At 45.0% G+C, this 18997-nt stretch overlaps 15 non-coding genes across 15 annotated transcripts; 10 read left to right on the top strand and 5 right to left on the bottom strand.

The window, feature by feature from the left end:
* Window positions 1-14: 14 nt before the first annotated feature.
* LOC144765050 (U6 spliceosomal RNA) lies at window positions 15-121 on the top strand. Its single transcript, XR_013597067.1, has one exon. It is a non-coding gene; the product is annotated as a U6 spliceosomal RNA (small nuclear RNA).
* Window positions 122-1918: 1797 nt separating this feature from the next.
* LOC144764999 (U6 spliceosomal RNA) lies at window positions 1919-2025 on the top strand. The gene has a single exon (XR_013597017.1). It is a non-coding gene; the product is annotated as a U6 spliceosomal RNA (small nuclear RNA).
* Window positions 2026-3834: 1809 nt separating this feature from the next.
* LOC144765246 (U6 spliceosomal RNA) lies at window positions 3835-3941 on the top strand. Its single transcript, XR_013597251.1, has one exon. It is a non-coding gene; the product is annotated as a U6 spliceosomal RNA (small nuclear RNA).
* Window positions 3942-5740: 1799 nt separating this feature from the next.
* On the top strand, window positions 5741-5847 carry LOC144765245 (U6 spliceosomal RNA). The gene has a single exon (XR_013597250.1). It is a non-coding gene; the product is annotated as a U6 spliceosomal RNA (small nuclear RNA).
* Window positions 5848-6857: 1010 nt separating this feature from the next.
* TRNAC-ACA (transfer RNA cysteine (anticodon ACA)) lies at window positions 6858-6930 on the bottom strand. The gene has a single exon. It is a non-coding gene; the product is annotated as a tRNA-Cys (tRNA).
* A 718-nt stretch (window positions 6931-7648) lies between these two features.
* On the top strand, window positions 7649-7755 carry LOC144765325 (U6 spliceosomal RNA). The gene has a single exon (XR_013597327.1). It is a non-coding gene; the product is annotated as a U6 spliceosomal RNA (small nuclear RNA).
* Window positions 7756-9552: 1797 nt separating this feature from the next.
* Window positions 9553-9659, top strand: LOC144765049 (U6 spliceosomal RNA). The gene has a single exon (XR_013597066.1). It is a non-coding gene; the product is annotated as a U6 spliceosomal RNA (small nuclear RNA).
* A 1796-nt stretch (window positions 9660-11455) lies between these two features.
* Window positions 11456-11562, top strand: LOC144765213 (U6 spliceosomal RNA). Its single transcript, XR_013597220.1, has one exon. It is a non-coding gene; the product is annotated as a U6 spliceosomal RNA (small nuclear RNA).
* Window positions 11563-12572: 1010 nt separating this feature from the next.
* TRNAH-AUG (transfer RNA histidin (anticodon AUG)) lies at window positions 12573-12645 on the bottom strand. Its single transcript has one exon. It is a non-coding gene; the product is annotated as a tRNA-His (tRNA).
* A 716-nt stretch (window positions 12646-13361) lies between these two features.
* On the top strand, window positions 13362-13468 carry LOC144765048 (U6 spliceosomal RNA). Its single transcript, XR_013597065.1, has one exon. It is a non-coding gene; the product is annotated as a U6 spliceosomal RNA (small nuclear RNA).
* Window positions 13469-14488: 1020 nt separating this feature from the next.
* TRNAH-AUG (transfer RNA histidin (anticodon AUG)) lies at window positions 14489-14561 on the bottom strand. Its single transcript has one exon. It is a non-coding gene; the product is annotated as a tRNA-His (tRNA).
* Window positions 14562-15277: 716 nt separating this feature from the next.
* On the top strand, window positions 15278-15384 carry LOC144765047 (U6 spliceosomal RNA). The gene has a single exon (XR_013597064.1). It is a non-coding gene; the product is annotated as a U6 spliceosomal RNA (small nuclear RNA).
* A 1009-nt stretch (window positions 15385-16393) lies between these two features.
* Window positions 16394-16466, bottom strand: TRNAR-ACG (transfer RNA arginine (anticodon ACG)). Its single transcript has one exon. It is a non-coding gene; the product is annotated as a tRNA-Arg (tRNA).
* A 716-nt stretch (window positions 16467-17182) lies between these two features.
* LOC144765069 (U6 spliceosomal RNA) lies at window positions 17183-17289 on the top strand. The gene has a single exon (XR_013597085.1). It is a non-coding gene; the product is annotated as a U6 spliceosomal RNA (small nuclear RNA).
* A 1020-nt stretch (window positions 17290-18309) lies between these two features.
* TRNAH-AUG (transfer RNA histidin (anticodon AUG)) lies at window positions 18310-18382 on the bottom strand. Its single transcript has one exon. It is a non-coding gene; the product is annotated as a tRNA-His (tRNA).
* Window positions 18383-18997: the final 615 nt, after the last annotated feature.

Raw genomic sequence — 18997 nt, 5'->3', positions numbered from 1 at the left:
TTCATCAATAAAGTGTGCTCGCTTTGGCAGCACATATACTAAAATTGGAACGATACAGAGAAGATTAGCATGGCCCCTGCGCAAGGATGACACGCAAATTCGTGAAGCGTTCCATATTTTAAACAGTTTTTAGGAGAGAAATCTTTTTTGTTTTCAGGACTAATTAAAATAATAAAGCAGGTTCCAGTCCTGTGTCATGTAATATGTATTTTTCAATTAGTCTCTCCTCAACATTTTTAATGTATTTGCCTTGCAGTAAAAAAGGTGCGCTCTATGTCCAGCTGCATTTAGCAAGGAAGCCTGCAGGACTTCTGGGACTTTTCTTTCTCTTTTTCAGCCTCCCTGTCATTATTCTTCACCACCCCTAAATCTATATTGCTACCAGTGATGAGTTGCTTTGTGGGAAGCAGGACAAAGAGAAGGGCAGGGCCTATGCAAATGATGGCCTCAGGGATGTCTGGGAGTCCCTTTCAGCAGTACTGTTAAAATCTGCCTTGCAACCAGATTGGTCGGTTAAGCTGAAAAACACCATGCCAGATTGGGCACCAGGTCTCTAGGCGCTTGGAAGACATATTGGGTCTACATCCCTCAGTTTCTGAGGTCCAAGAAATGTTCACCCTCCACCCTAATAGAGAGGTCTTGGCCGATCGTGGCCGAGAGGGGAAAAAGGTAGCAGGGCAAGATGCTCATGGTTCTGCTTTAATAATGGACCAACTTCCTCTCTCTCCTTAGCTGTGCTTCTGCCTGGCTACTGGGGCTACCAGTTGTAGGCTTGCAGCCCACAAGGAGCTGGTTTGTCCCTCTCACACATGTAAATGGGTAAGCATTCAATTGCACACACCTGCCTGCGTCCACAGACCCTTGCACACACACTTTTGTCAACAAGCTTTTTTTGTAGTTAAGAGAATCAGGGACCCATGTTGAAATACAAAAGCAGCACACCACGTGACGGCCATCACATAGAGTCCAGCAGCAAATGGGAAACGTTTAACTAGCCGTGGTCCTATTACTGCAGCTCTACCGTGGAACATCTGCTGGATGAGTCCTCCTGGAGAATATTGAACCTACAACAAGTCTGAGGTAAATAAGAATTCCACAGGAATATAATGAAACAGGGACCTACAACTCTTACGAGCCAGATAGGAGTCGAACCTACAATCTTCTGATCCATGGTCAGACGTGTTATCCATTGCGCCACTGGCCCTATGTAGACATACCCATCCTTTTGTCCTTAAGAGGGCTAGAAAGTGTGTGTGTGTGTGTGTGAAGGCACAAGGAAACCCATCTGACCTGCTGAAAGTCTGTTCTGTGAGGGTTTCCTAAGTTGTACAAAGGACTTTAGGAGAAGGAAGGACCTAAAATCTAGGCGAAATGGTCCTAGATCCAATGAAATCTTTTAGATCAGGCTCAGTTTCTTAAATAGTCTGCATTAACATAATCAGTTCCCGGTCTGTGTGGGGCTGAGCTTGTGAACTCCTTAGTAATTAGGCGGATACAACAAAAAGGGGTTTAATATTACAATACAGGTTAAAATTCAGACACCTTGTCGTAGGCTCACCTTGTCCGGGGACCCAGGCATGCTGCCTTTCCACTCTCAGAGCACTTCACCTAACCTACTGTGCAGCTGTTTCACCTTTAATATCACTGTTCCACAGGCAGCGTGATGTCACAATGCTCCTTGTCTGTAGCCCAAACCATGAGCCTTTGCAACCCTGACATAATCTACATACTTACGGTGTGTGAAGTCTTGGACCACAAATGCAGAGAAGAATAATAGATTGCTACTCTTCAGACATTTTTGCCCATTGGTTCAGATTTGAATGCTTACTGGCCATCTGAGCATCTCTGCCAGGCCACCCTATGTCTAGAGACTGTAGATTTAGAGAGTTTATAAACATTGTCAGTTCATCAATAAAGTGTGCTCGCTTCGGCAGCACATATACTAAAATTGGAACGATACAGAGAAGATTAGCATGGCCCCTGCGCAAGGATGACACGCAAATTTGTGAAGCGTTCCATATTTTAAATAGTTTTTAGGAGAGAAATCTTTTTTGTTTTCAAGACTAATTAAAATAATAAAGCAGGTTCCAGTCCTGTGTCATGTAATATGTATTTTTCAATTAGTCTCTCCTCAACATTTTTAATGTATTTGCCTTGCAGTAAAAAAGATGCGCTCTATGTCCAGCTGCATTTAGCAAGGAAGCCTGCAGGACTTCTGGGACTTTTCTTTCTCTTTTTCAGCCTCCCTGTCATTATTCTTCACCACCCCTAAATCTATACTGCTACCAGTGATGAGTTGCTTTGTGGGAAGCAGGACAAAGAGAAGGGCAGGGCCTATGCAAATGATGGCCTCAGGGATGTCTGGGAGTCCCTTTCAGCAGTACTGTTAAAATCTGCCTTGCAACCAGATTGGTCGGGTAAGCTGAAAAACACCATGCCAGATTGGGCACCAGGTCTCTAGGCGCTTGGAAGACATATTGGGTCTACATCCCTCAGTTTCTGAGGTCCAAGAAATGTTCACCCTCCACCCTAATAGAGAGGCCTTGGCCGATCGTGGCCGATCGTGGCTGAGAGGGGAAAAAGGTAGCAGGGCAAGATGCTCATGGTTCTGCTTTAATAATGGACCAACTTCCTCTCTCTCCTTAGCTGTGCTTCTGCCTGGCTACTGGGGCTACCAGTTGTAAGCCTGCAGCCCACAAGGAGCTGGTTTGTCCCTCTCACACATGTAAATGGGTAAGCATTCAATTGCACACCCCTCCCTGCGTCCACAGACCCTTGCACACACACTTTTGTCAACAAGCTTTTTTTGTAGTTAAGAGAATCAGGGACCCATGTTGAAATACAAAAGCAGCACACCACATGACGGCCATCACATGGAGTCCAGCAGCAAACGGGAAACGTTTAACTAGCCGTGGTCCTATTACTGCAGCTCTACCGTAGAACATCTGCTGGATGAGTCCTCCTGGAGAATATTGAACCTACAACAAGTCTGAGGTAAATAGGAATTAAACAGGAATATAATGAAACAGGGACCTACAACTCTTCCGAGCCAGATAGGAGTTGAACCTACAATCTTCTGATACGTAGTCAGACGCGTTATCCGTTGCGCCACTGGCCCTATGTAGACATACCCATCCTTTTGTCCTTAAGAGGGCTAGAAAGTGTGTGTGTGTGTGTGTGTGAAGGCACAAGGAAACCCATCTGACCTCCTGAAAGTCTGTTCTGTGAGGGTTTCCTAAGTTGTACAAAGGACTTTAGGAGAAGGAAGGACCTAAAATCTAGGCGAAATGGTCCTAGATCCAAGGAAATCTTTTAGATCAGGCTCAGTTTCTTAAATAGTCTGCATTAACATAATCAGTTCCCGGTCTGTGTGGGGCTGAGCTTGTGAACTCCTTAGTAATTAGGCGGATACAACAAAAAGGGGTTTAATATTACAATACAGGTTAAAATTCAGACACCTTGTCGTAGGCTCACCTTGTCCGGGGACCCAGGCATGCTGCCTTTCCACTCTCAGAGCACTTCACCTAACCTACTGTGCAGCTGTTTCACCTTTAATATCACTGTTCCACAGGCAGCGTGATGTCACAATGCTCCTTGTCTGTAGCCCAAACCATGAGCCTTTGCAACCCTGACATAATCTACATACTTACGGTGTGTGAAGTCTTGGACCACAAATGCAGAGAAGAATAATAGATTGCTACTCTTCAGACATTTTTTCCCAATGGTTCAGATTTGAATGCTTACTGGCCATCTGAGCATCTCTGCCAGGCCACCCTATGTCTAGAGACTGTAGATTTAGAGAGTTTATAAACATTGTCAGTTCATCAATAAAGTGTGCTCGCTTTGGCAGCACATATACTAAAATTGGAACGATACAGAGAAGATTAGCATGGCTCCTGCGCAAGGATGACACGCAAATTCGTGAAGCGTTCCATATTTTAAACAGTTTTTAGGAGAGAAATCTTTTTTGTTTTCAAGACTAATTAAAATAATAAAGCAGGTTCCAGTCCTGTGTCATGTAATGTGTATTTTTCAATTAGTCTCTCCTCAACATTTTTAATGTATTTGCCTTGCAGTAAAAAAGATGCGCTCTATGTCCAGCTGCATTTAGCAAGGAAGCCTGCAGGACTTCTGGGACTTTTCTTTCTCTTTTTCAGCCTCCCTGTCATTATTCTTCACCACCCCTAAATCTATACTGCTACCAGTGATGAGTTGCTTTGTGGGAAGCAGGACAAAGAGAAGGGCAGGGCCTATGCAAATGATGGCCTCAGGGATGTCTGGGAGTCCCTTTCAGCAGTACTGTTAAAATCTGCCTTGCAACCAGATTGGTCGGGTAAGCTGAAAAACACCATGCCAGATTGGGCACCAGGTCTCTAGGCGCTTGGAAGACATATTGGGTCTACATCCCTCAGTTTCTGAGGTCCAAGAAAGTTCACCCTCCACCCTAATAGAGAGGCCTTGGCCGATCGTGGCTGAGAGGGGAAAAAGGTAGCAGGGCAAGATGCTCATGGTTCTGCTTTAATAATGGACCAACTTCCTCTCTCTCCTTAGCTGTGCTTCTGCCTGGCTACTGGGGCTACCAGTTGTAAGCCTGCAGCCCACAAGGAGCTGGTTTGTCCCTCTCACACATGTAAATGGGTAAGCATTCAATTGCACACACCTCCCTGCGTCCACAGATCCTTGCACACACACTTTTGTCAACAAGCTTTTTTTGTAGTTTAGAGAATCAGGGACCCATGTTGAAATACAAAAGCAGCACACCACGTGACGGCCATCACATAGAGTCCAGCAGCAAATGGGAAACGTTTAACTAGCCGTGGTCCTATTACTGCAGCTCTACCGTAGAACATCTGCTGGATGAGTCCTCCTGGAGAATATTGAACCTACAACAAGTCTGAGGTAAATAGGAATTAAACAGGAATATAATGAAACAGGGACCTACAACTCTTCCGAGCCAGATAGGAGTTGAACCTACAATCTTCTGATACGTAGTCAGACGCGTTATCCGTTGCGCCACTGGCCCTATGTAGACATACCCATCCTTTTGTCCTTAAGAGGGCTAGAAAGTGTGTGTGTGTGTGTGTGTGAAGGCACAAGGAAACCCATCTGACCTCCTGAAAGTCTGTTCTGTGAGGGTTTCCTAAGTTGTACAAAGGACTTTAGGAGAAGGAAGGACCTAAAATCTAGGCGAAATGGTCCTAGATCCAAGGAAATCTTTTAGATCAGGCTCAGTTTCTTAAATAGTCTGCATTAACATAATCAGTTCCCGGTCTGTGTGGGGCTGAGCTTGTGAACTCCTTAGTAATTAGGCGGATACAACAAAAAAGGGGTTTAATATTACAATACAGGTTAAAATTCAGACACCTTGTCGTAGGCTCACCTTGTCCGGGGACCCAGGCATGCTGCCTTTCCACTCTCAGAGCACTTCACCTAACCTACTGTGCAGCTGTTTCACCTTTAATATCACTGTTCCACAGGCAGCGTGATGTCACAATGCTCCTTGTCTGTAGCCCAAACCATGAGCCTTTGCAACCCTGACATAATCTACATACTTACGGTGTGTGAAGTCTTGGACCACAAATGCAGAGAAGAATAATAGATTGCTACTCTTCAGAAATTTTTTCCCAATGGTTCAGATTTGAATGCTTACTGGCCATCTGAGCATCTCTGCCAGGCCACCCTATGTCTAGAGACTGTAGATTTAGAGAGTTTATAAACATTGTCAGTTCATCAATAAAGTGTGCTCGCTTTGGCAGCACATATACTAAAATTGGAACGATACAGAGAAGATTAGCATGGCTCCTGCGCAAGGATGACACGCAAATTCGTGAAGCGTTCCATATTTTAAACAGTTTTTAGGAGAGAAATCTTTTTTGTTTTCAAGACTAATTAAAATAATAAAGCAGGTTCCAGTCCTGTGTCATGTAATGTGTATTTTTCAATTAGTCTCTCCTCAACATTTTTAATGTATTTGCCTTGCAGTAAAAAAGATGCGCTCTATGTCCAGCTGCATTTAGCAAGGAAGCCTGCAGGACTTCTGGGACTTTTCTTTCTCTTTTTCAGCCTCCCTGTCATTATTCTTCACCACCCCTAAATCTATACTGCTACCAGTGATGAGTTGCTTTGTGGGAAGCAGGACAAAGAGAAGGGCAGGGCCTATGCAAATGATGGCCTCAGGGATGTCTGGGAGTCCCTTTCAGCAGTACTGTTAAAATCTGCCTTGCAACCAGATTGGTCGGGTAAGCTGAAAAACACCATGCCAGATTGGGCACCAGGTCTCTAGGCGCTTGGAAGACATATTGGGTCTACATCCCTCAGTTTCTGAGGTCCAAGAAATGTTCACCCTCCACCCTAATAGAGAGGCCTTGGCCGATCGTGGCTGAGAGGGGAAAAAGGTAGCAGGGCAAGATGCTCATGGTTCTGCTTTAATAATGGACCAACTTCCTCTCTCTCCTTAGCTGTGCTTCTGCCTGGCTACTGGGGCTACCAGTTGTAAGCCTGCAGCCCACAAGGAGCTGGTTTGTCCCTCTCACACATGTAAATGGGTAAGCATTCAATTGCACACACCTCCCTGCGTCCACAGATCCTTGCACACACACTTTTGTCAACAAGCTTTTTTTGTAGTTTAGAGAATCAGGGACCCATGTTGAAATACAAAAGCAGCACACCACGTGACGGCCATCACATAGAGTCCAGCAGCAAATGGGAAACGTTTAACTAGCCGTGGTCCTATTACTGCAGCTCTACCGTAGAACATCTGCTGGATGAGTCCTCCTGGAGAATATTGAACCTACAACAAGTCTGAGGTAAATAGGAATTAAACAGGAATATAATGAAACAGGGACCTACAACTCTTCCGAGCCAGATAGGAGTTGAACCTACAATCTTCTGATCTGTAGTCAGACACGTTATCCGTTGCGCCACTGGCCCTATGTAGACATGCCCATCCTTTTGTCCTTAAGAGGGCTAGAAAGTGTGTGTGTGTGTGTGTGTGTGAAGGCACAAGGAAACCCATCTGACCTCCTGAAAGTCTGTTCTGTGAGGGTTTCCTAAGTTGTACAAAGGACTTTAGGAGAAGGAAGGACCTAAAATCTAGGCGAAATGGTCCTAGATCCAAGGAAATCTTTTAGATCAGGCTCAGTTTCTTAACTAGTCTGCATTAACATAATCAGTTCCCGGTCTGTGTGGGGCTGAGCTTGTGAACTCCTTAGTAATTAGGCGGATACAACAAACAGGGGTTTAATATTACAATACAGGTTAAAATTCAGACACCTTGTCGTAGGCTCACCTTGTCCGGGGACCCAGGCATGCTGCCTTTCCACTCTCAGAGCACTTCACCTAACCTACTGTGCAGCTGTTTCACCTTTAATATCACTGTTCCACAGGCAGCGTGATGTCACAATGCTCCTTGTCTGTAGCCCAAACCATGAGCCTTTGCAACCCTGACATAATCTACATACTTACGGTGTGTGAAGTCTTGGACCTTAAATGCAGTGAAGAATAATAGATTGCTACTCTTCAGACATGTTTGCCCATTGGGTCAGATTTGAATGCTTACTGGCCATCTGAGCATCTCTGCCAGGCCACCCTATGTCTAGAGACTGTAGATTTAGAGAGTTTATAAACATTGCCAGTTCATCAATAAAGTGTGCTCACTTCGGCAGCACATATACTAAAATTGGAGCGATACAGAGAAGATTAGCATGGCCCATGCGCAAGGATGACACGCAAATTCGTGAAGCGTTCCATATTTTAAACAGTTTTTAGGAGAGAAATCTTTTTTGTTTTCAAGACTAATTAAAATATTAAAGCAGGTTCCAGTCCTGTGTCATGTAATATGTATTTTTCAATTAGTCTCTCCTCAACATTTTTAATGTATTTGCCTTGTATTAAAAAAGGTGCGCTCTATGTCCAGCTGCATTTAGCAAGGAAGCCTGCAGGACTTCTGGGACTTTTCTTTCTCTTTTACAGCCTCCCTGTCATTATTCTTCACCACCCCTAAATCTATACTGCTACCAGTGATGAGTTGCTTTGTGGGAAGCAGGACAAAGAGAAGGGCAGGGCCTATGCAAATGATGGCCTCAGGGATTTCTGGGAGTCCCTTTCAGCAGTACTGTTAAAATCTGCCTTGCAACCAGATTGGTCGGGTAAGCTGAAAAACACCATGCCAGATTGCGCACCAGGTCTCTAGGCGCTTGGAAGACATATTGGGTCTACATCCCTCAGTTTCTGAGGTCCAAGAAATGTTCACCCTCCACCCTAATAGAGAGGTCTTGGCCGATCGTGGCCGAGAGGGGAAAAAGGTAGCAGGGCAAGATGCTCATGGTTATGCTTTAATAATGGACCAACTTCCTCTCTCTCCTTAGCTGTGCTTCTGCTTGGCTACTGGGGCTACCAGTTGTAGGCCTGCAGCCCACAAGGAGCTGGTTTGTCCCTCTCACACATGTAAATGGGTAAGCATTCAATTGCACACACCTGCCTGCGTCCACAGACCCTTGCACACACACTTTTGTCAACAAGCTTTTTTTGTAGTTAAGAGAATCAGGGACCCATGTTGAAATACAAAAGCAGCACACCACGTGACGGCCATCACATAGAGTCCAGCAGCAAATGGGAAACGTTTAACTAGCCGTGGTCCTATTACTGCAGCTCTACCGTGGAACATCTGCTGGATGAGTCCTCCTGGAGAATATTGAACCTACAACAAGTCTGAGGTAAATAAGAATTCCACAGGAATATAATGAAACAGGGACCTACAACTCTTACGAGCCAGATAGGAGTCAAACCTACAATCTTCTGATCCATGGTCAGACGCGTTATCCATTGCGCCACTGGCCCTATGTAGACATACCCATCCTTTTGTCCTTAAGAGGGCTAGAAAGTGTGTGTGTGTGTGTGTGAAGGCACAAGGAAACCCATCTGACCTGCTGAAAGTCTGTTCTGTGAGGGTTTCCTAAGTTGTACAAAGGACTTTAGGAGAAGGAAGGACCTAAAATCTAGGCGAAATGGTCCTAGATCCAAGGAAATCTTTTAGATCAGGCTCAGTTTCTTAAATAGTCTGCATTAACATAATCAGTTCCCGGTCTGTGTGGGGCTGAGCTTGTGAACTCCTTAGTAATTAGGCGGATACAACAAAAAGGGGTTTAATATTACAATACAGGTTAAAATTCAGACACCTTGTCGTAGGCTCACCTTGTCCGGGGACCCAGGCATGCTGCCTTTCCACTCTCAGAGCACTTCACCTAACCTACTGTGCAGCTGTTTCACCTTTAATATCACTGTTCCACAGGCAGCGTGATGTCACAATGCTCCTTGTCTGTAGCCCAAACCATGAGCCTTTGCAACCCTGACATAATCTACATACTTACGGTGTGTGAAGTCTTGGACCACAAATGCAGAGAAGAATAATAGATTGCTACTCTTCAGACATTTTTGCCCATTGGTTCAGATTTGAATGCTTACTGGCCATCTGAGCATCTCTGCCAGGCCACCCTATGTCTAGAGACTGTAGATTTAGAGAGTTTATAAACATTGTCAGTTCATCAATAAAGTGTGCTCGCTTTGGCAGCACATATACTAAAATTGGAACGATACAGAGAAGATTAGCATGGCCCCTGCGCAAGGATGACACGCAAATTCGTGAAGCGTTCCATATTTTAAACAGTTTTTAGGAGAGAAATCTTTTTTGTTTTCAGGACTAATTAAAATAATAAAGCAGGTTCCAGTCCTGTGTCATGTAATATGTATTTTTCAATTAGTCTCTCCTCAACATTTTTAATGTATTTGCCTTGCAGTAAAAAAGGTGCGCTCTATGTCCAGCTGCATTTAGCAAGGAAGCCTGCAGGACTTCTGGGACTTTTCTTTCTCTTTTTCAGCCTCCCTGTCATTATTCTTCACCACCCCTAAATCTATACTGCTACCAGTGATGAGTTGCTTTGTGGGAAGCAGGACAAAGAGAAGGGCAGGGCCTATGCAAATGATGGCCTCAGGGATGTCTGGGAGTCCCTTTCAGCAGTACTGTTAAAATCTGCCTTGCAACCAGATTGGTCGGTTAAGCTGAAAAACACCATGCCAGATTGGGCACCAGGTCTCTAGGCGCTTGGAAGACATATTGGGTCTACATCCCTCAGTTTCTGAGCTCCAAGAAATGTTCACCCTCCACCCTAATAGAGAGGTCTTGGCCGATCGTGGCCGAGAGGGGCTGAGAGGGGAAAAAGGTAGCAGGGCAAGATGCTCATGGTTCTGCTTTAATAATGGACCAACTTCCTCTCTCTCCTTAGCTGTGCTTCTGCCTGGCTACTGGGGCTACCAGTTGTAAGCCTGCAGCCCACAAGGAGCTGGTTTGTCCCTCTCACACATGTAAATGGGTAAGCATTCAATTGCACACACCTCCCTGCGTCCACAGACCCTTGCACACACACTTTTGTCAACAAGCTTTTTTTGTAGTTAAGAGAATCAGGGACCCATGTTGAAATACAAAAGCAGCACACCACGTGACGGCCATCACATAGAGTCCAGCAGCAAATGGGAAACGTTTAACTAGCCGTGGTCCTATTACTGCAGCTCTACCGTAGAACATCTGCTGGATGAGTCCTCCTGGAGAATATTGAACCTACAACAAGTCTGAGGTAAATAGGAATATAATGAAACAGGGACCTACAACTCTTCCGAGCCAGATAGGAGTCGAACCTACAATCTTCTGATCCGTAGTCAGACGTGTTATCCGTTGCGCCACTGGCCCTATGTAGACGTGCCCATCCTTTTGTCCTTAAGAGGGCTAGAAAGTGTGTGTGTGTGTGTGTGAAGGCACAAGGAAACCCATCTGACCTCCTGAAAGTCTGTTCTGTGAGGGTTTCCTAAGTTGTACAAAGGACTTTAGGAGAAGGAAGGACCTAAAATCTAGGCAAAATGGTCCTAGATCCAAGGAAATCTTTTAGATCAGGCTCAGTTTCTTAAATAGTCTGCATTAACATAATCAGTTCCCGGTCTTTGTGGGGCTGAGCTTGTGAACTCCTTAGTAATTAGGCGGATACAACAAAAAGTGGTTTAATATTACAATACAGGTTAAAATTCAGACACCTTGTCGTAGGCTCACCTTGTCCGGGGACCCAGGCATGCTGCCTTTCCACTCTCAGAGCACTTCACCTAACCTACTGTGCTGCTGTTTCACCTTTAATATCACTGTTCCACAGGCAGCGTGATGTCACAATGCTCCTTGTCTGTAGCCCAAACCATGAGCCTTTGCAACCCTGACATAATCTACATACTTACGGTGTGTGAAGTCTTGGACCACAAATGCAGAGAAGAATAATAGATTGCTACTCTTCAGACATTTTTGCCCATTGGTTCAGATTTGAATGCTTACTGGCCATCTGAGCATCTTTGCCAGGCCACCCTATGTCTAGAGACTGTAGATTTAGAGAGTTTATAAACATTGTCAGTTCATCAATAAAGTGTGCTCGCTTTGGCAGCACATATACTAAAATTGGAACGACACAGAGAAGATTAGCATGGCCCCTGCGCAAGGATGACACGCAAATTCGTGAAGCGTTCCATATTTTAAACAGTTTTTAGGAGAGAAATCTTTTTTGTTTTCAGGACTAATTAAAATAATAAAGCAGGTTCCAGTCCTGTGTCATGTAATATGTATTTTTCAATTAGTCTCTCCTCAACATTTTTAATGTATTTGCCTTGCAGTAAAAAAGGTGCGCTCTATGTCCAGCTGCATTTAGCAAGGAAGCCTGCAGGACTTCTGGGACTTTTCTTTCTCTTTTTCAGCCTCCCTGTCATTATTCTTCACCACCCCTAAATCTATACTGCTACCAGTGATGAGTTGCTTTGTGGGAAGCAGGACAAAGAGAAGGGCAGACCCTATGCAAATGATGGCCTCAGGGATGTCTGGGAGTCCCTTTCAGCAGTACTGTTAAAATCTGCCTTGCAACCAGATTGGTCGGTTAAGCTGAAAAACACCATGCCAGATTGGGCACCAGGTCTCTAGGCGCTTGGAAGACATATTGGGTCTACATCCCTCAGTTTCTGAGGTCCAAGAAATGTTCACCCTCCACCCTAATAGAGAGGTCGTGGCCGATCGTGGCTGAGAGGGGAAAAAGGTAGCAGGGCAAGATGCTCATGGTTCTGCTTTAATAATGGACCAACTTCCTCTCTCTCCTTAGCTGTGCTTCTGCCTGGCTACTGGGGCTACCAGTTGTAGGCCTGCAGCCCACAAGGAGCTGGTTTGTCCCTCTCACACATGTAAATGGGTAAGCATTCAATTGCACACACCTGCCTGCGTCCACAGACCCTTGCACACACACTTTTGTCAACAAGCTTTTTTTGTAGTTAAGAGAATCAGGGACCCATGTTGAAATACAAAAGCAGCACACCACGTGACGGCCATCACATAGAGTCCAGCAGCAAATGGGAAACGTTTAACTAGCCGTGGTCCTATTACTGCAGCTCTACCGTGGAACATCTGCTGGATGAGTCCTCCTGGAGAATATTGAACCTACAACAAGTCTGAGGTAAATAAGAATTCCACAGGAATATAATGAAACAGGGACCTACAACTCTTACGAGCCAGATAGGAGTCGAACCTACAATCTTCTGATCCATGGTCAGACGCGTTATCCATTGCGCCACTGGCCCTATGTAGACATACCCATCCTTTTGTCCTTAAGAGGGCTAGAAAGTGTGTGTGTGTGTGTGTGTGAAGGCACAAGGAAACCTATCTGACCTGCTGAAAGTCTGTTCTGTGAGGGTTTCCTAAGTTGTACAAAGGACTTTAGGAGAAGGAAGGACCTAAAATCTAGGCGAAATGGTCCTAGATCCAAGGAAATCTTTTAGATCAGGCTCAGTTTCTTAAATAGTCTGCATTAACATAATCAGTTCCCGGTCTGTGTGGGGCTGAGCTTGTGAACTCCTTAGTAATTAGGCGGATACAACAAAAAGGGGTTTAATATTACAATACAGGTTAAAATTCAGACACCTTGTCGTAGGCTCACCTTGTCCGGGGACCCAGGCATGCTGCCTTTCCACTCTCAGAGCACTTCACCTAACCTACTGTGCAGCTGTTTCACCTTTAATATCACTCTTCCACAGGCAGCGTGATGTCACAATGCTCCTTGTCTGTAGCCCAAACCATGAGCCTTTGCAACCCTGACATAATCTACATACTTACGATGTGTGAAGTCTTGGACCACAAATGCAGAGAAGAATAATAGATTGCTACTCTTCAGACATTTTTGCCCATTGGTTCAGATTTGAATGCTTACTGGCCATCTGAGCATCTCTGCCAGGCCACCCTATGTCTAGAGACTGTAGATTTAGAGAGTTTATAAACATTGTCAGTTCATCAATAAAGTGTGCTCGCTTTGGCAGCACATATACTAAAATTGGAACGATACAGAGAAGATTAGCATGGCCCCTGCGCAAGGATGACACGCAAATTCGTGAAGCGTTCCATATTTTAAACAGTTTTTAGGAGAGAAATCTTTTTTGTTTTCAGGACTAATTAAAATAATAAAGCAGGTTCCAGTCCTGTGTCATGTAATATGTATTTTTCAATTAGTCTCTCCTCAACATTTTTAATGTATTTGCCTTGCAGTAAAAAAGGTGCGCTCTATGTCCAGCTGCATTTAGCAAGGAAGCCTGCAGGACTTCTGGGACTTTTCTTTCTCTTTTTCAGCCTCCCTGTCATTATTCTTCACCACCCCTAAATCTATACTGCTACCAGTGATGAGTTGCTTTGTGGGAAGCAGGACAAAGAGAAGGGCAGGGCCTATGCAAATGATGGCCTCAGGGATGTCTGGGAGTCCCTTTCAGCAGTACTGTTAAAATCTGCCTTGCAACCAGATTGGTCGGTTAAGCTGAAAAACACCATGCCAGATTGGGCACCAGGTCTCTAGGCGCTTGGAAGACATATTGGGTCTACATCCCTCAGTTTCTGAGGTCCAAGAAATGTTCACCCTCCACCCTAATAGAGAGGTCTTGGCCGATTGTGGCCGATCGTGGCTGAGAGGGGAAAAAGGTAGCAGGGCAAGATGCTCATGGTTCTGCTTTAATAATGGACCAACTTCCTCTCTCTCCTTAGCTGTGCTTCTGCCTGGCTACTGGGGCTACCAGTTGTAGGCCTGCAGCCCACAAGGAGCTGGTTTGTCCCTCTCACACATGTAAATGGGTAAGCATTCAATTGCACACACCTGCCTGCGTCCACAGACCCTTGCACACACACTTTTGTCAACAAGCTTTTTTTGTAGTTAAGAGAATCAGGGACCCATGTTGAAATACAAAAGCAGCACACCACGTGACGGCCATCACATAGAGTCCAGCAGCAAATGGGAAACGTTTAACTAGCCGTGGTCCTATTACTGCAGCTCTACCGTGGAACATCTGCTGGATGAGTCCTCCTGGAGAATATTGAACCTACAACAAGTCTGAGGTAAATAAGAATTCCACAGGAATATAATGAAACAGGGACCTACAACTCTTACGAGCCAGATAGGAGTCGAACCTACAATCTTCTGATCCATGGTCAGACGCGTTATCCATTGCGCCACTGGCCCTATGTAGACATACCCATCCTTTTGTCCTTAAGAGGGCTAGAAAGTGTGTGTGTGTGTGTGTGTGAAGGCACAAGGAAACCCATCTGACCTGCTGAAAGTCTGTTCTGTGAGGGTTTCCTAAGTTGTACAAAGGACTTTAGGAGAAGGAAGGACCTAAAATCTAGGCGAAATGGTCCTAGATCCAAGGAAATCTTTTAGATCAGGCTCAGTTTCTTAAATAGTCTGCATTAACATAATCAGTTCCCGGTCTGTGTGGGGCTGAGCTTGTGAACTCCTTAGTAATTAGGCGGATACAACAAAAAGGGGTTTAATATTACAATACAGGTTAAAATTCAGACACCTTGTCGTAGGCTCACCTTGTCCGGGGACCCAGGCATGCTGCCTTTCCACTCTCAGAGCACTTCACCTAACCTACTGTGCAGCTGTTTCACCTTTAATATCACTCTTCCACAGGCAGCGTGATGTCACAATGCTCCTTGTCTGTAGCCCAAACCATGAGCCTTTGCAACCCTGACATAATCTACATACTTACGGTGTGTGAAGTCTTGGACCACAAATGCAGAGAAGAATAATAGATTGCTACTCTTCAGACATTTTTGCCCATTGGTTCAGATTTGAATGCTTACTGGCCATCTGAGCATCTCTGCCAGGCCACCCTATGTCTAGAGACTGTAGATTTAGAGAGTTTATAAACATTGTCAGTTCATCAATAAAGTGTGCTCGCTTTGGCAGCACATATACTAAAATTGGAACGATACAGAGAAGATTAGCATGGCCCCTGCGCAAGGATGACACGCAAATTCGTGAAGCGTTCCATATTTTAAACAGTTTTTAGGAGAGAAATCTTTTTTGTTTTCAGGACTAATTAAAATAATAAAGCAGGTTCCAGTCCTGTGTCATGTAATATGTATTTTTCAATTAGTCTCTCCTCAACATTTTTAATGTATTTGCCTTGCAGTAAAAAAGGTGCGCTCTATGTCCAGCTGCATTTAGCAAGGAAGCCTGCAGGACTTCTGGGACTTTTCTTTCTCTTTTTCAGCCTCCCTGTCATTATTCTTCACCACCCCTAAATCTATACTGCTACCAGTGATGAGTTGCTTTGTGGGAAGCAGGACAAAGAGAAGGGCAGGGCCTATGCAAATGATGGCCTCAGGGATGTCTGGGAGTCCCTTTCAGCAGTACTGTTAAAATCTGCCTTGCAACCAGATTGGTCGGTTAAGCTGAAAAACACCATGCCAGATTGGGCACCAGGTCTCTAGGCGCTTGGAAGACATATTGGGTCTACATCCCTCAGTTTCTGAGCTCCAAGAAATGTTCACCCTCCACCCTAATAGAGAGGTCTTGGCCGATCGTGGCCGAGAGGGGCTGAGAGGGGAAAAAGGTAGCAGGGCAAGATGCTCATGGTTCTGCTTTAATAATGGACCAACTTCCTCTCTCTCCTTAGCTGTGCTTCTGCCTGGCTACTGGGGCTACCAGTTGTAAGCCTGCAGCCCACAAGGAGCTGGTTTGTCCCTCTCACACATGTAAATGGGTAAGCATTCAATTGCACACACCTCCCTGTGTCCACAGACCCTTGCACACACACTTTTGTCAACAAGCTTTTTTTGTAGTTAAGAGAATCAGGGACCCATGTTGAAATACAAAAGCAGCACACCACGTGACGGCCATCACATAGAGTCCAGCAGCAAATGGGAAACGTTTAACTAGCCGTGGTCCTATTACTGCAGCTCTACCGTAGAACATCTGCTGGATGAGTCCTCCTGGAGAATATTGAACCTACAACAAGTCTGAGGTAAATAGGAATATAATGAAACAGGGACCTACAACTCTTCCGAGCCAGATAGGAGTCGAACCTACAATCTTCTGATCCGTAGTCAGACGCGTTATCCGTTGCGCCACTGGCCCTATGTAGACATGCCCATCCTTTTGTCCTTAAGAGGGCTAGAAAGTGTGTGTGTGTGTGTGTGTGAAGGCACAAGGAAACCCATCTGACCTCCTGAAAGTCTGTTCTGTGAGGGTTTCCTAAGTTGTACAAAGGACTTTAGGATTAGGAAGGACCTAAAATCTAGGCGAAATGGTCCTAGATCCAAGGAAATCTTTTAGATCAGGCTCAGTTTCTTAAATAGTCTGCATTAACATAATCAGTTCCCGGTCTTTGTGGGGCTGAGCTTGTGAACTCCTTAGTAATTAGGCGGATACAACAAAAAGGGGTTTAATATTACAATACAGGTTAAAATTCAGACACCTTGTCGTAGGCTCACCTTGTCCGGGGACCCAGGCATGCTGCCTTTCCACTCTCAGAGCACTTCACCTAACCTACTGTGCTGCTGTTTCACCTTTAATATCACTGTTCCACAGGCAGCGTGATGTCACAATGCTCCTTGTCTGTAGCCCAAACCATGAGCCTTTGCAACCCTGACATAATCTACATACTTACGGTGTGTGAAGTCTTGGACCACAAATGCAGAGAAGAATAATAGATTGCTACTCTTCAGACATTTTTGCCCATTGGTTCAGATTTGAATGCTTACTGGCCATCTGAGCATCTCTGCCAGGCCACCCTATGTCTAGAGACTGTAGATTTAGAGAGTTTATAAACATTGTCAGTTCATCAATAAAGTGTGCTCGCTTTGGCAGCACATATACTAAAATTGGAACGATACAGAGAAGATTAGCATGGCCCCTGCGCAAGGATGACACGCAAATTCGTGAAGCATTCCATATTTTAAACAGTTTTTAGGAGAGAAATCTTTTTTGTTTTCAGGACTAATTAAAATAATAAAGCAGGTTCCAGTCCTGTGTCATGTAATATGTATTTTTCAATTAGTCTCTCCTCAACATTTTTAATGTATTTGCCTTGCAGTAAAAAAGGTGCGCTCTATGTCCAGCTGCATTTAGCAAGGAAGCCTGCAGGACTTCTGGGACTTTTCTTTCTCTTTTTCAGCCTCCCTGTCATTATTCTTCACCACCTCTAAATCTATACTGCTACCAGTGATGAGTTGCTTTGTGGGAAGCAGGACAAAGAGAAGGGCAGGGCCTATGCAAATGATGGCCTCAGGGATGTCTGGGAGTCCCTTTCAGCAGTACTGTTAAAATCTGCCTTGCAACCAGATTGGTCGGTTAAGCTGAAAAACACCATGCCAGATTGGGCACCAGGTCTCTAGGCGCTTGGAAGACATATTGGGTCTACATCCCTCAGTTTCTGAGGTCCAAGAAATGTTCACCCTCCACCCTAATAGAGAGGTCTTGGCCGATCGTGGCCGATCGTGGCTGAGAGGGGAAAAAGGTAGCAGGGCAAGATGCTCATGGTTATGCTTTAATAATGGACCAACTTCCTCTCTCTCCTTAGCTGTGCTTCTGCCTGGTTACTGGGGCTACCAGTTGTAGGCCTGCAGCCCACAAGGAGCTGGTTTGTCCCTCTCACACATGTAAATGGGTAAGCATTCAATTGCACACACCTGCCTGCGTCCACAGACCCTTGCACACACACTTTTGTCAACAAGCTTTTTTTGTAGTTAAGAGAATCAGGGACCCATGTTGAAATACAAAAGCAGCACACCACGTGACGGCCATCACATAGAGTCCAGCAGCAAATGGGAAACGTTTAACTAGCCGTGGTCCTATTACTGCAGCTCTACCGTGGAACATCTGCTGGATGAGTCCTCCTGGAGAATATTGAACCTACAACAAGTCTGAGGTAAATAAGAATTCCACAGGAATATAATGAAACAGGGACCTACAACTCTTACGAGCCAGATAGGAGTCGAACCTACAATCTTCTGATCCATGGTCAGACGCGTTATCCATTGCGCCACTGGCCCTATGTAGACATACCCATCCTTTTGTCCTTAAGAGGGCTAGAAAGTGTGTGTGTGTGTGTGTGAAGGCACAAGGAAACCCATCTGACCTGCTGAAAGTCTGTTCTGTGAGGGTTTCCTAAGTTGTACAAAGGACTTTAGGAGAAGGAAGGACCTAAAATCTAGGCGAAATGGTCCTAGATCCAAGGAAATCTTTTAGATCAGGCTCAGTTTCTTAAATAGTCTGCATTAACATAATCAGTTCCCGGTCTGTGTGGGGCTGAGCTTGTGAACTCCTTAGTAATTAGGCGGATACAACAAAAAGGGGTTTAATATTACAATACAGGTTAAAATTCAGACACCTTGTCGTAGGCTCACCTTGTCCGGGGACCCAGGCATGCTGCCTTTCCACTCTCAGAGCACTTCACCTAACCTACTGTGCAGCTGTTTCACCTTTAATATCACTCTTCCACAGGCAGCGTGATGTCACAATGCTCCTTGTCTGTAGCCCAAACCATGAGCCTTTGCAACCCTGACATAATCTACATACTTACGGTGTGTGAAGTCTTGGACCACAAATGCAGAGAAGAATAATAGATTGCTACTCTTCAGACATTTTTGCCCATTGGTTCAGATTTG

Source organism: Lissotriton helveticus, chromosome 6 (assembly GCF_964261635.1).
Source record: "Lissotriton helveticus chromosome 6, aLisHel1.1, whole genome shotgun sequence".
NCBI classification, from domain to species: domain Eukaryota; kingdom Metazoa; phylum Chordata; class Amphibia; order Caudata; family Salamandridae; genus Lissotriton; species Lissotriton helveticus.
The sequence above is the reverse complement of the archived record's forward strand: the minus strand, read 5'-3'. Positions and strand labels throughout refer to the sequence as shown.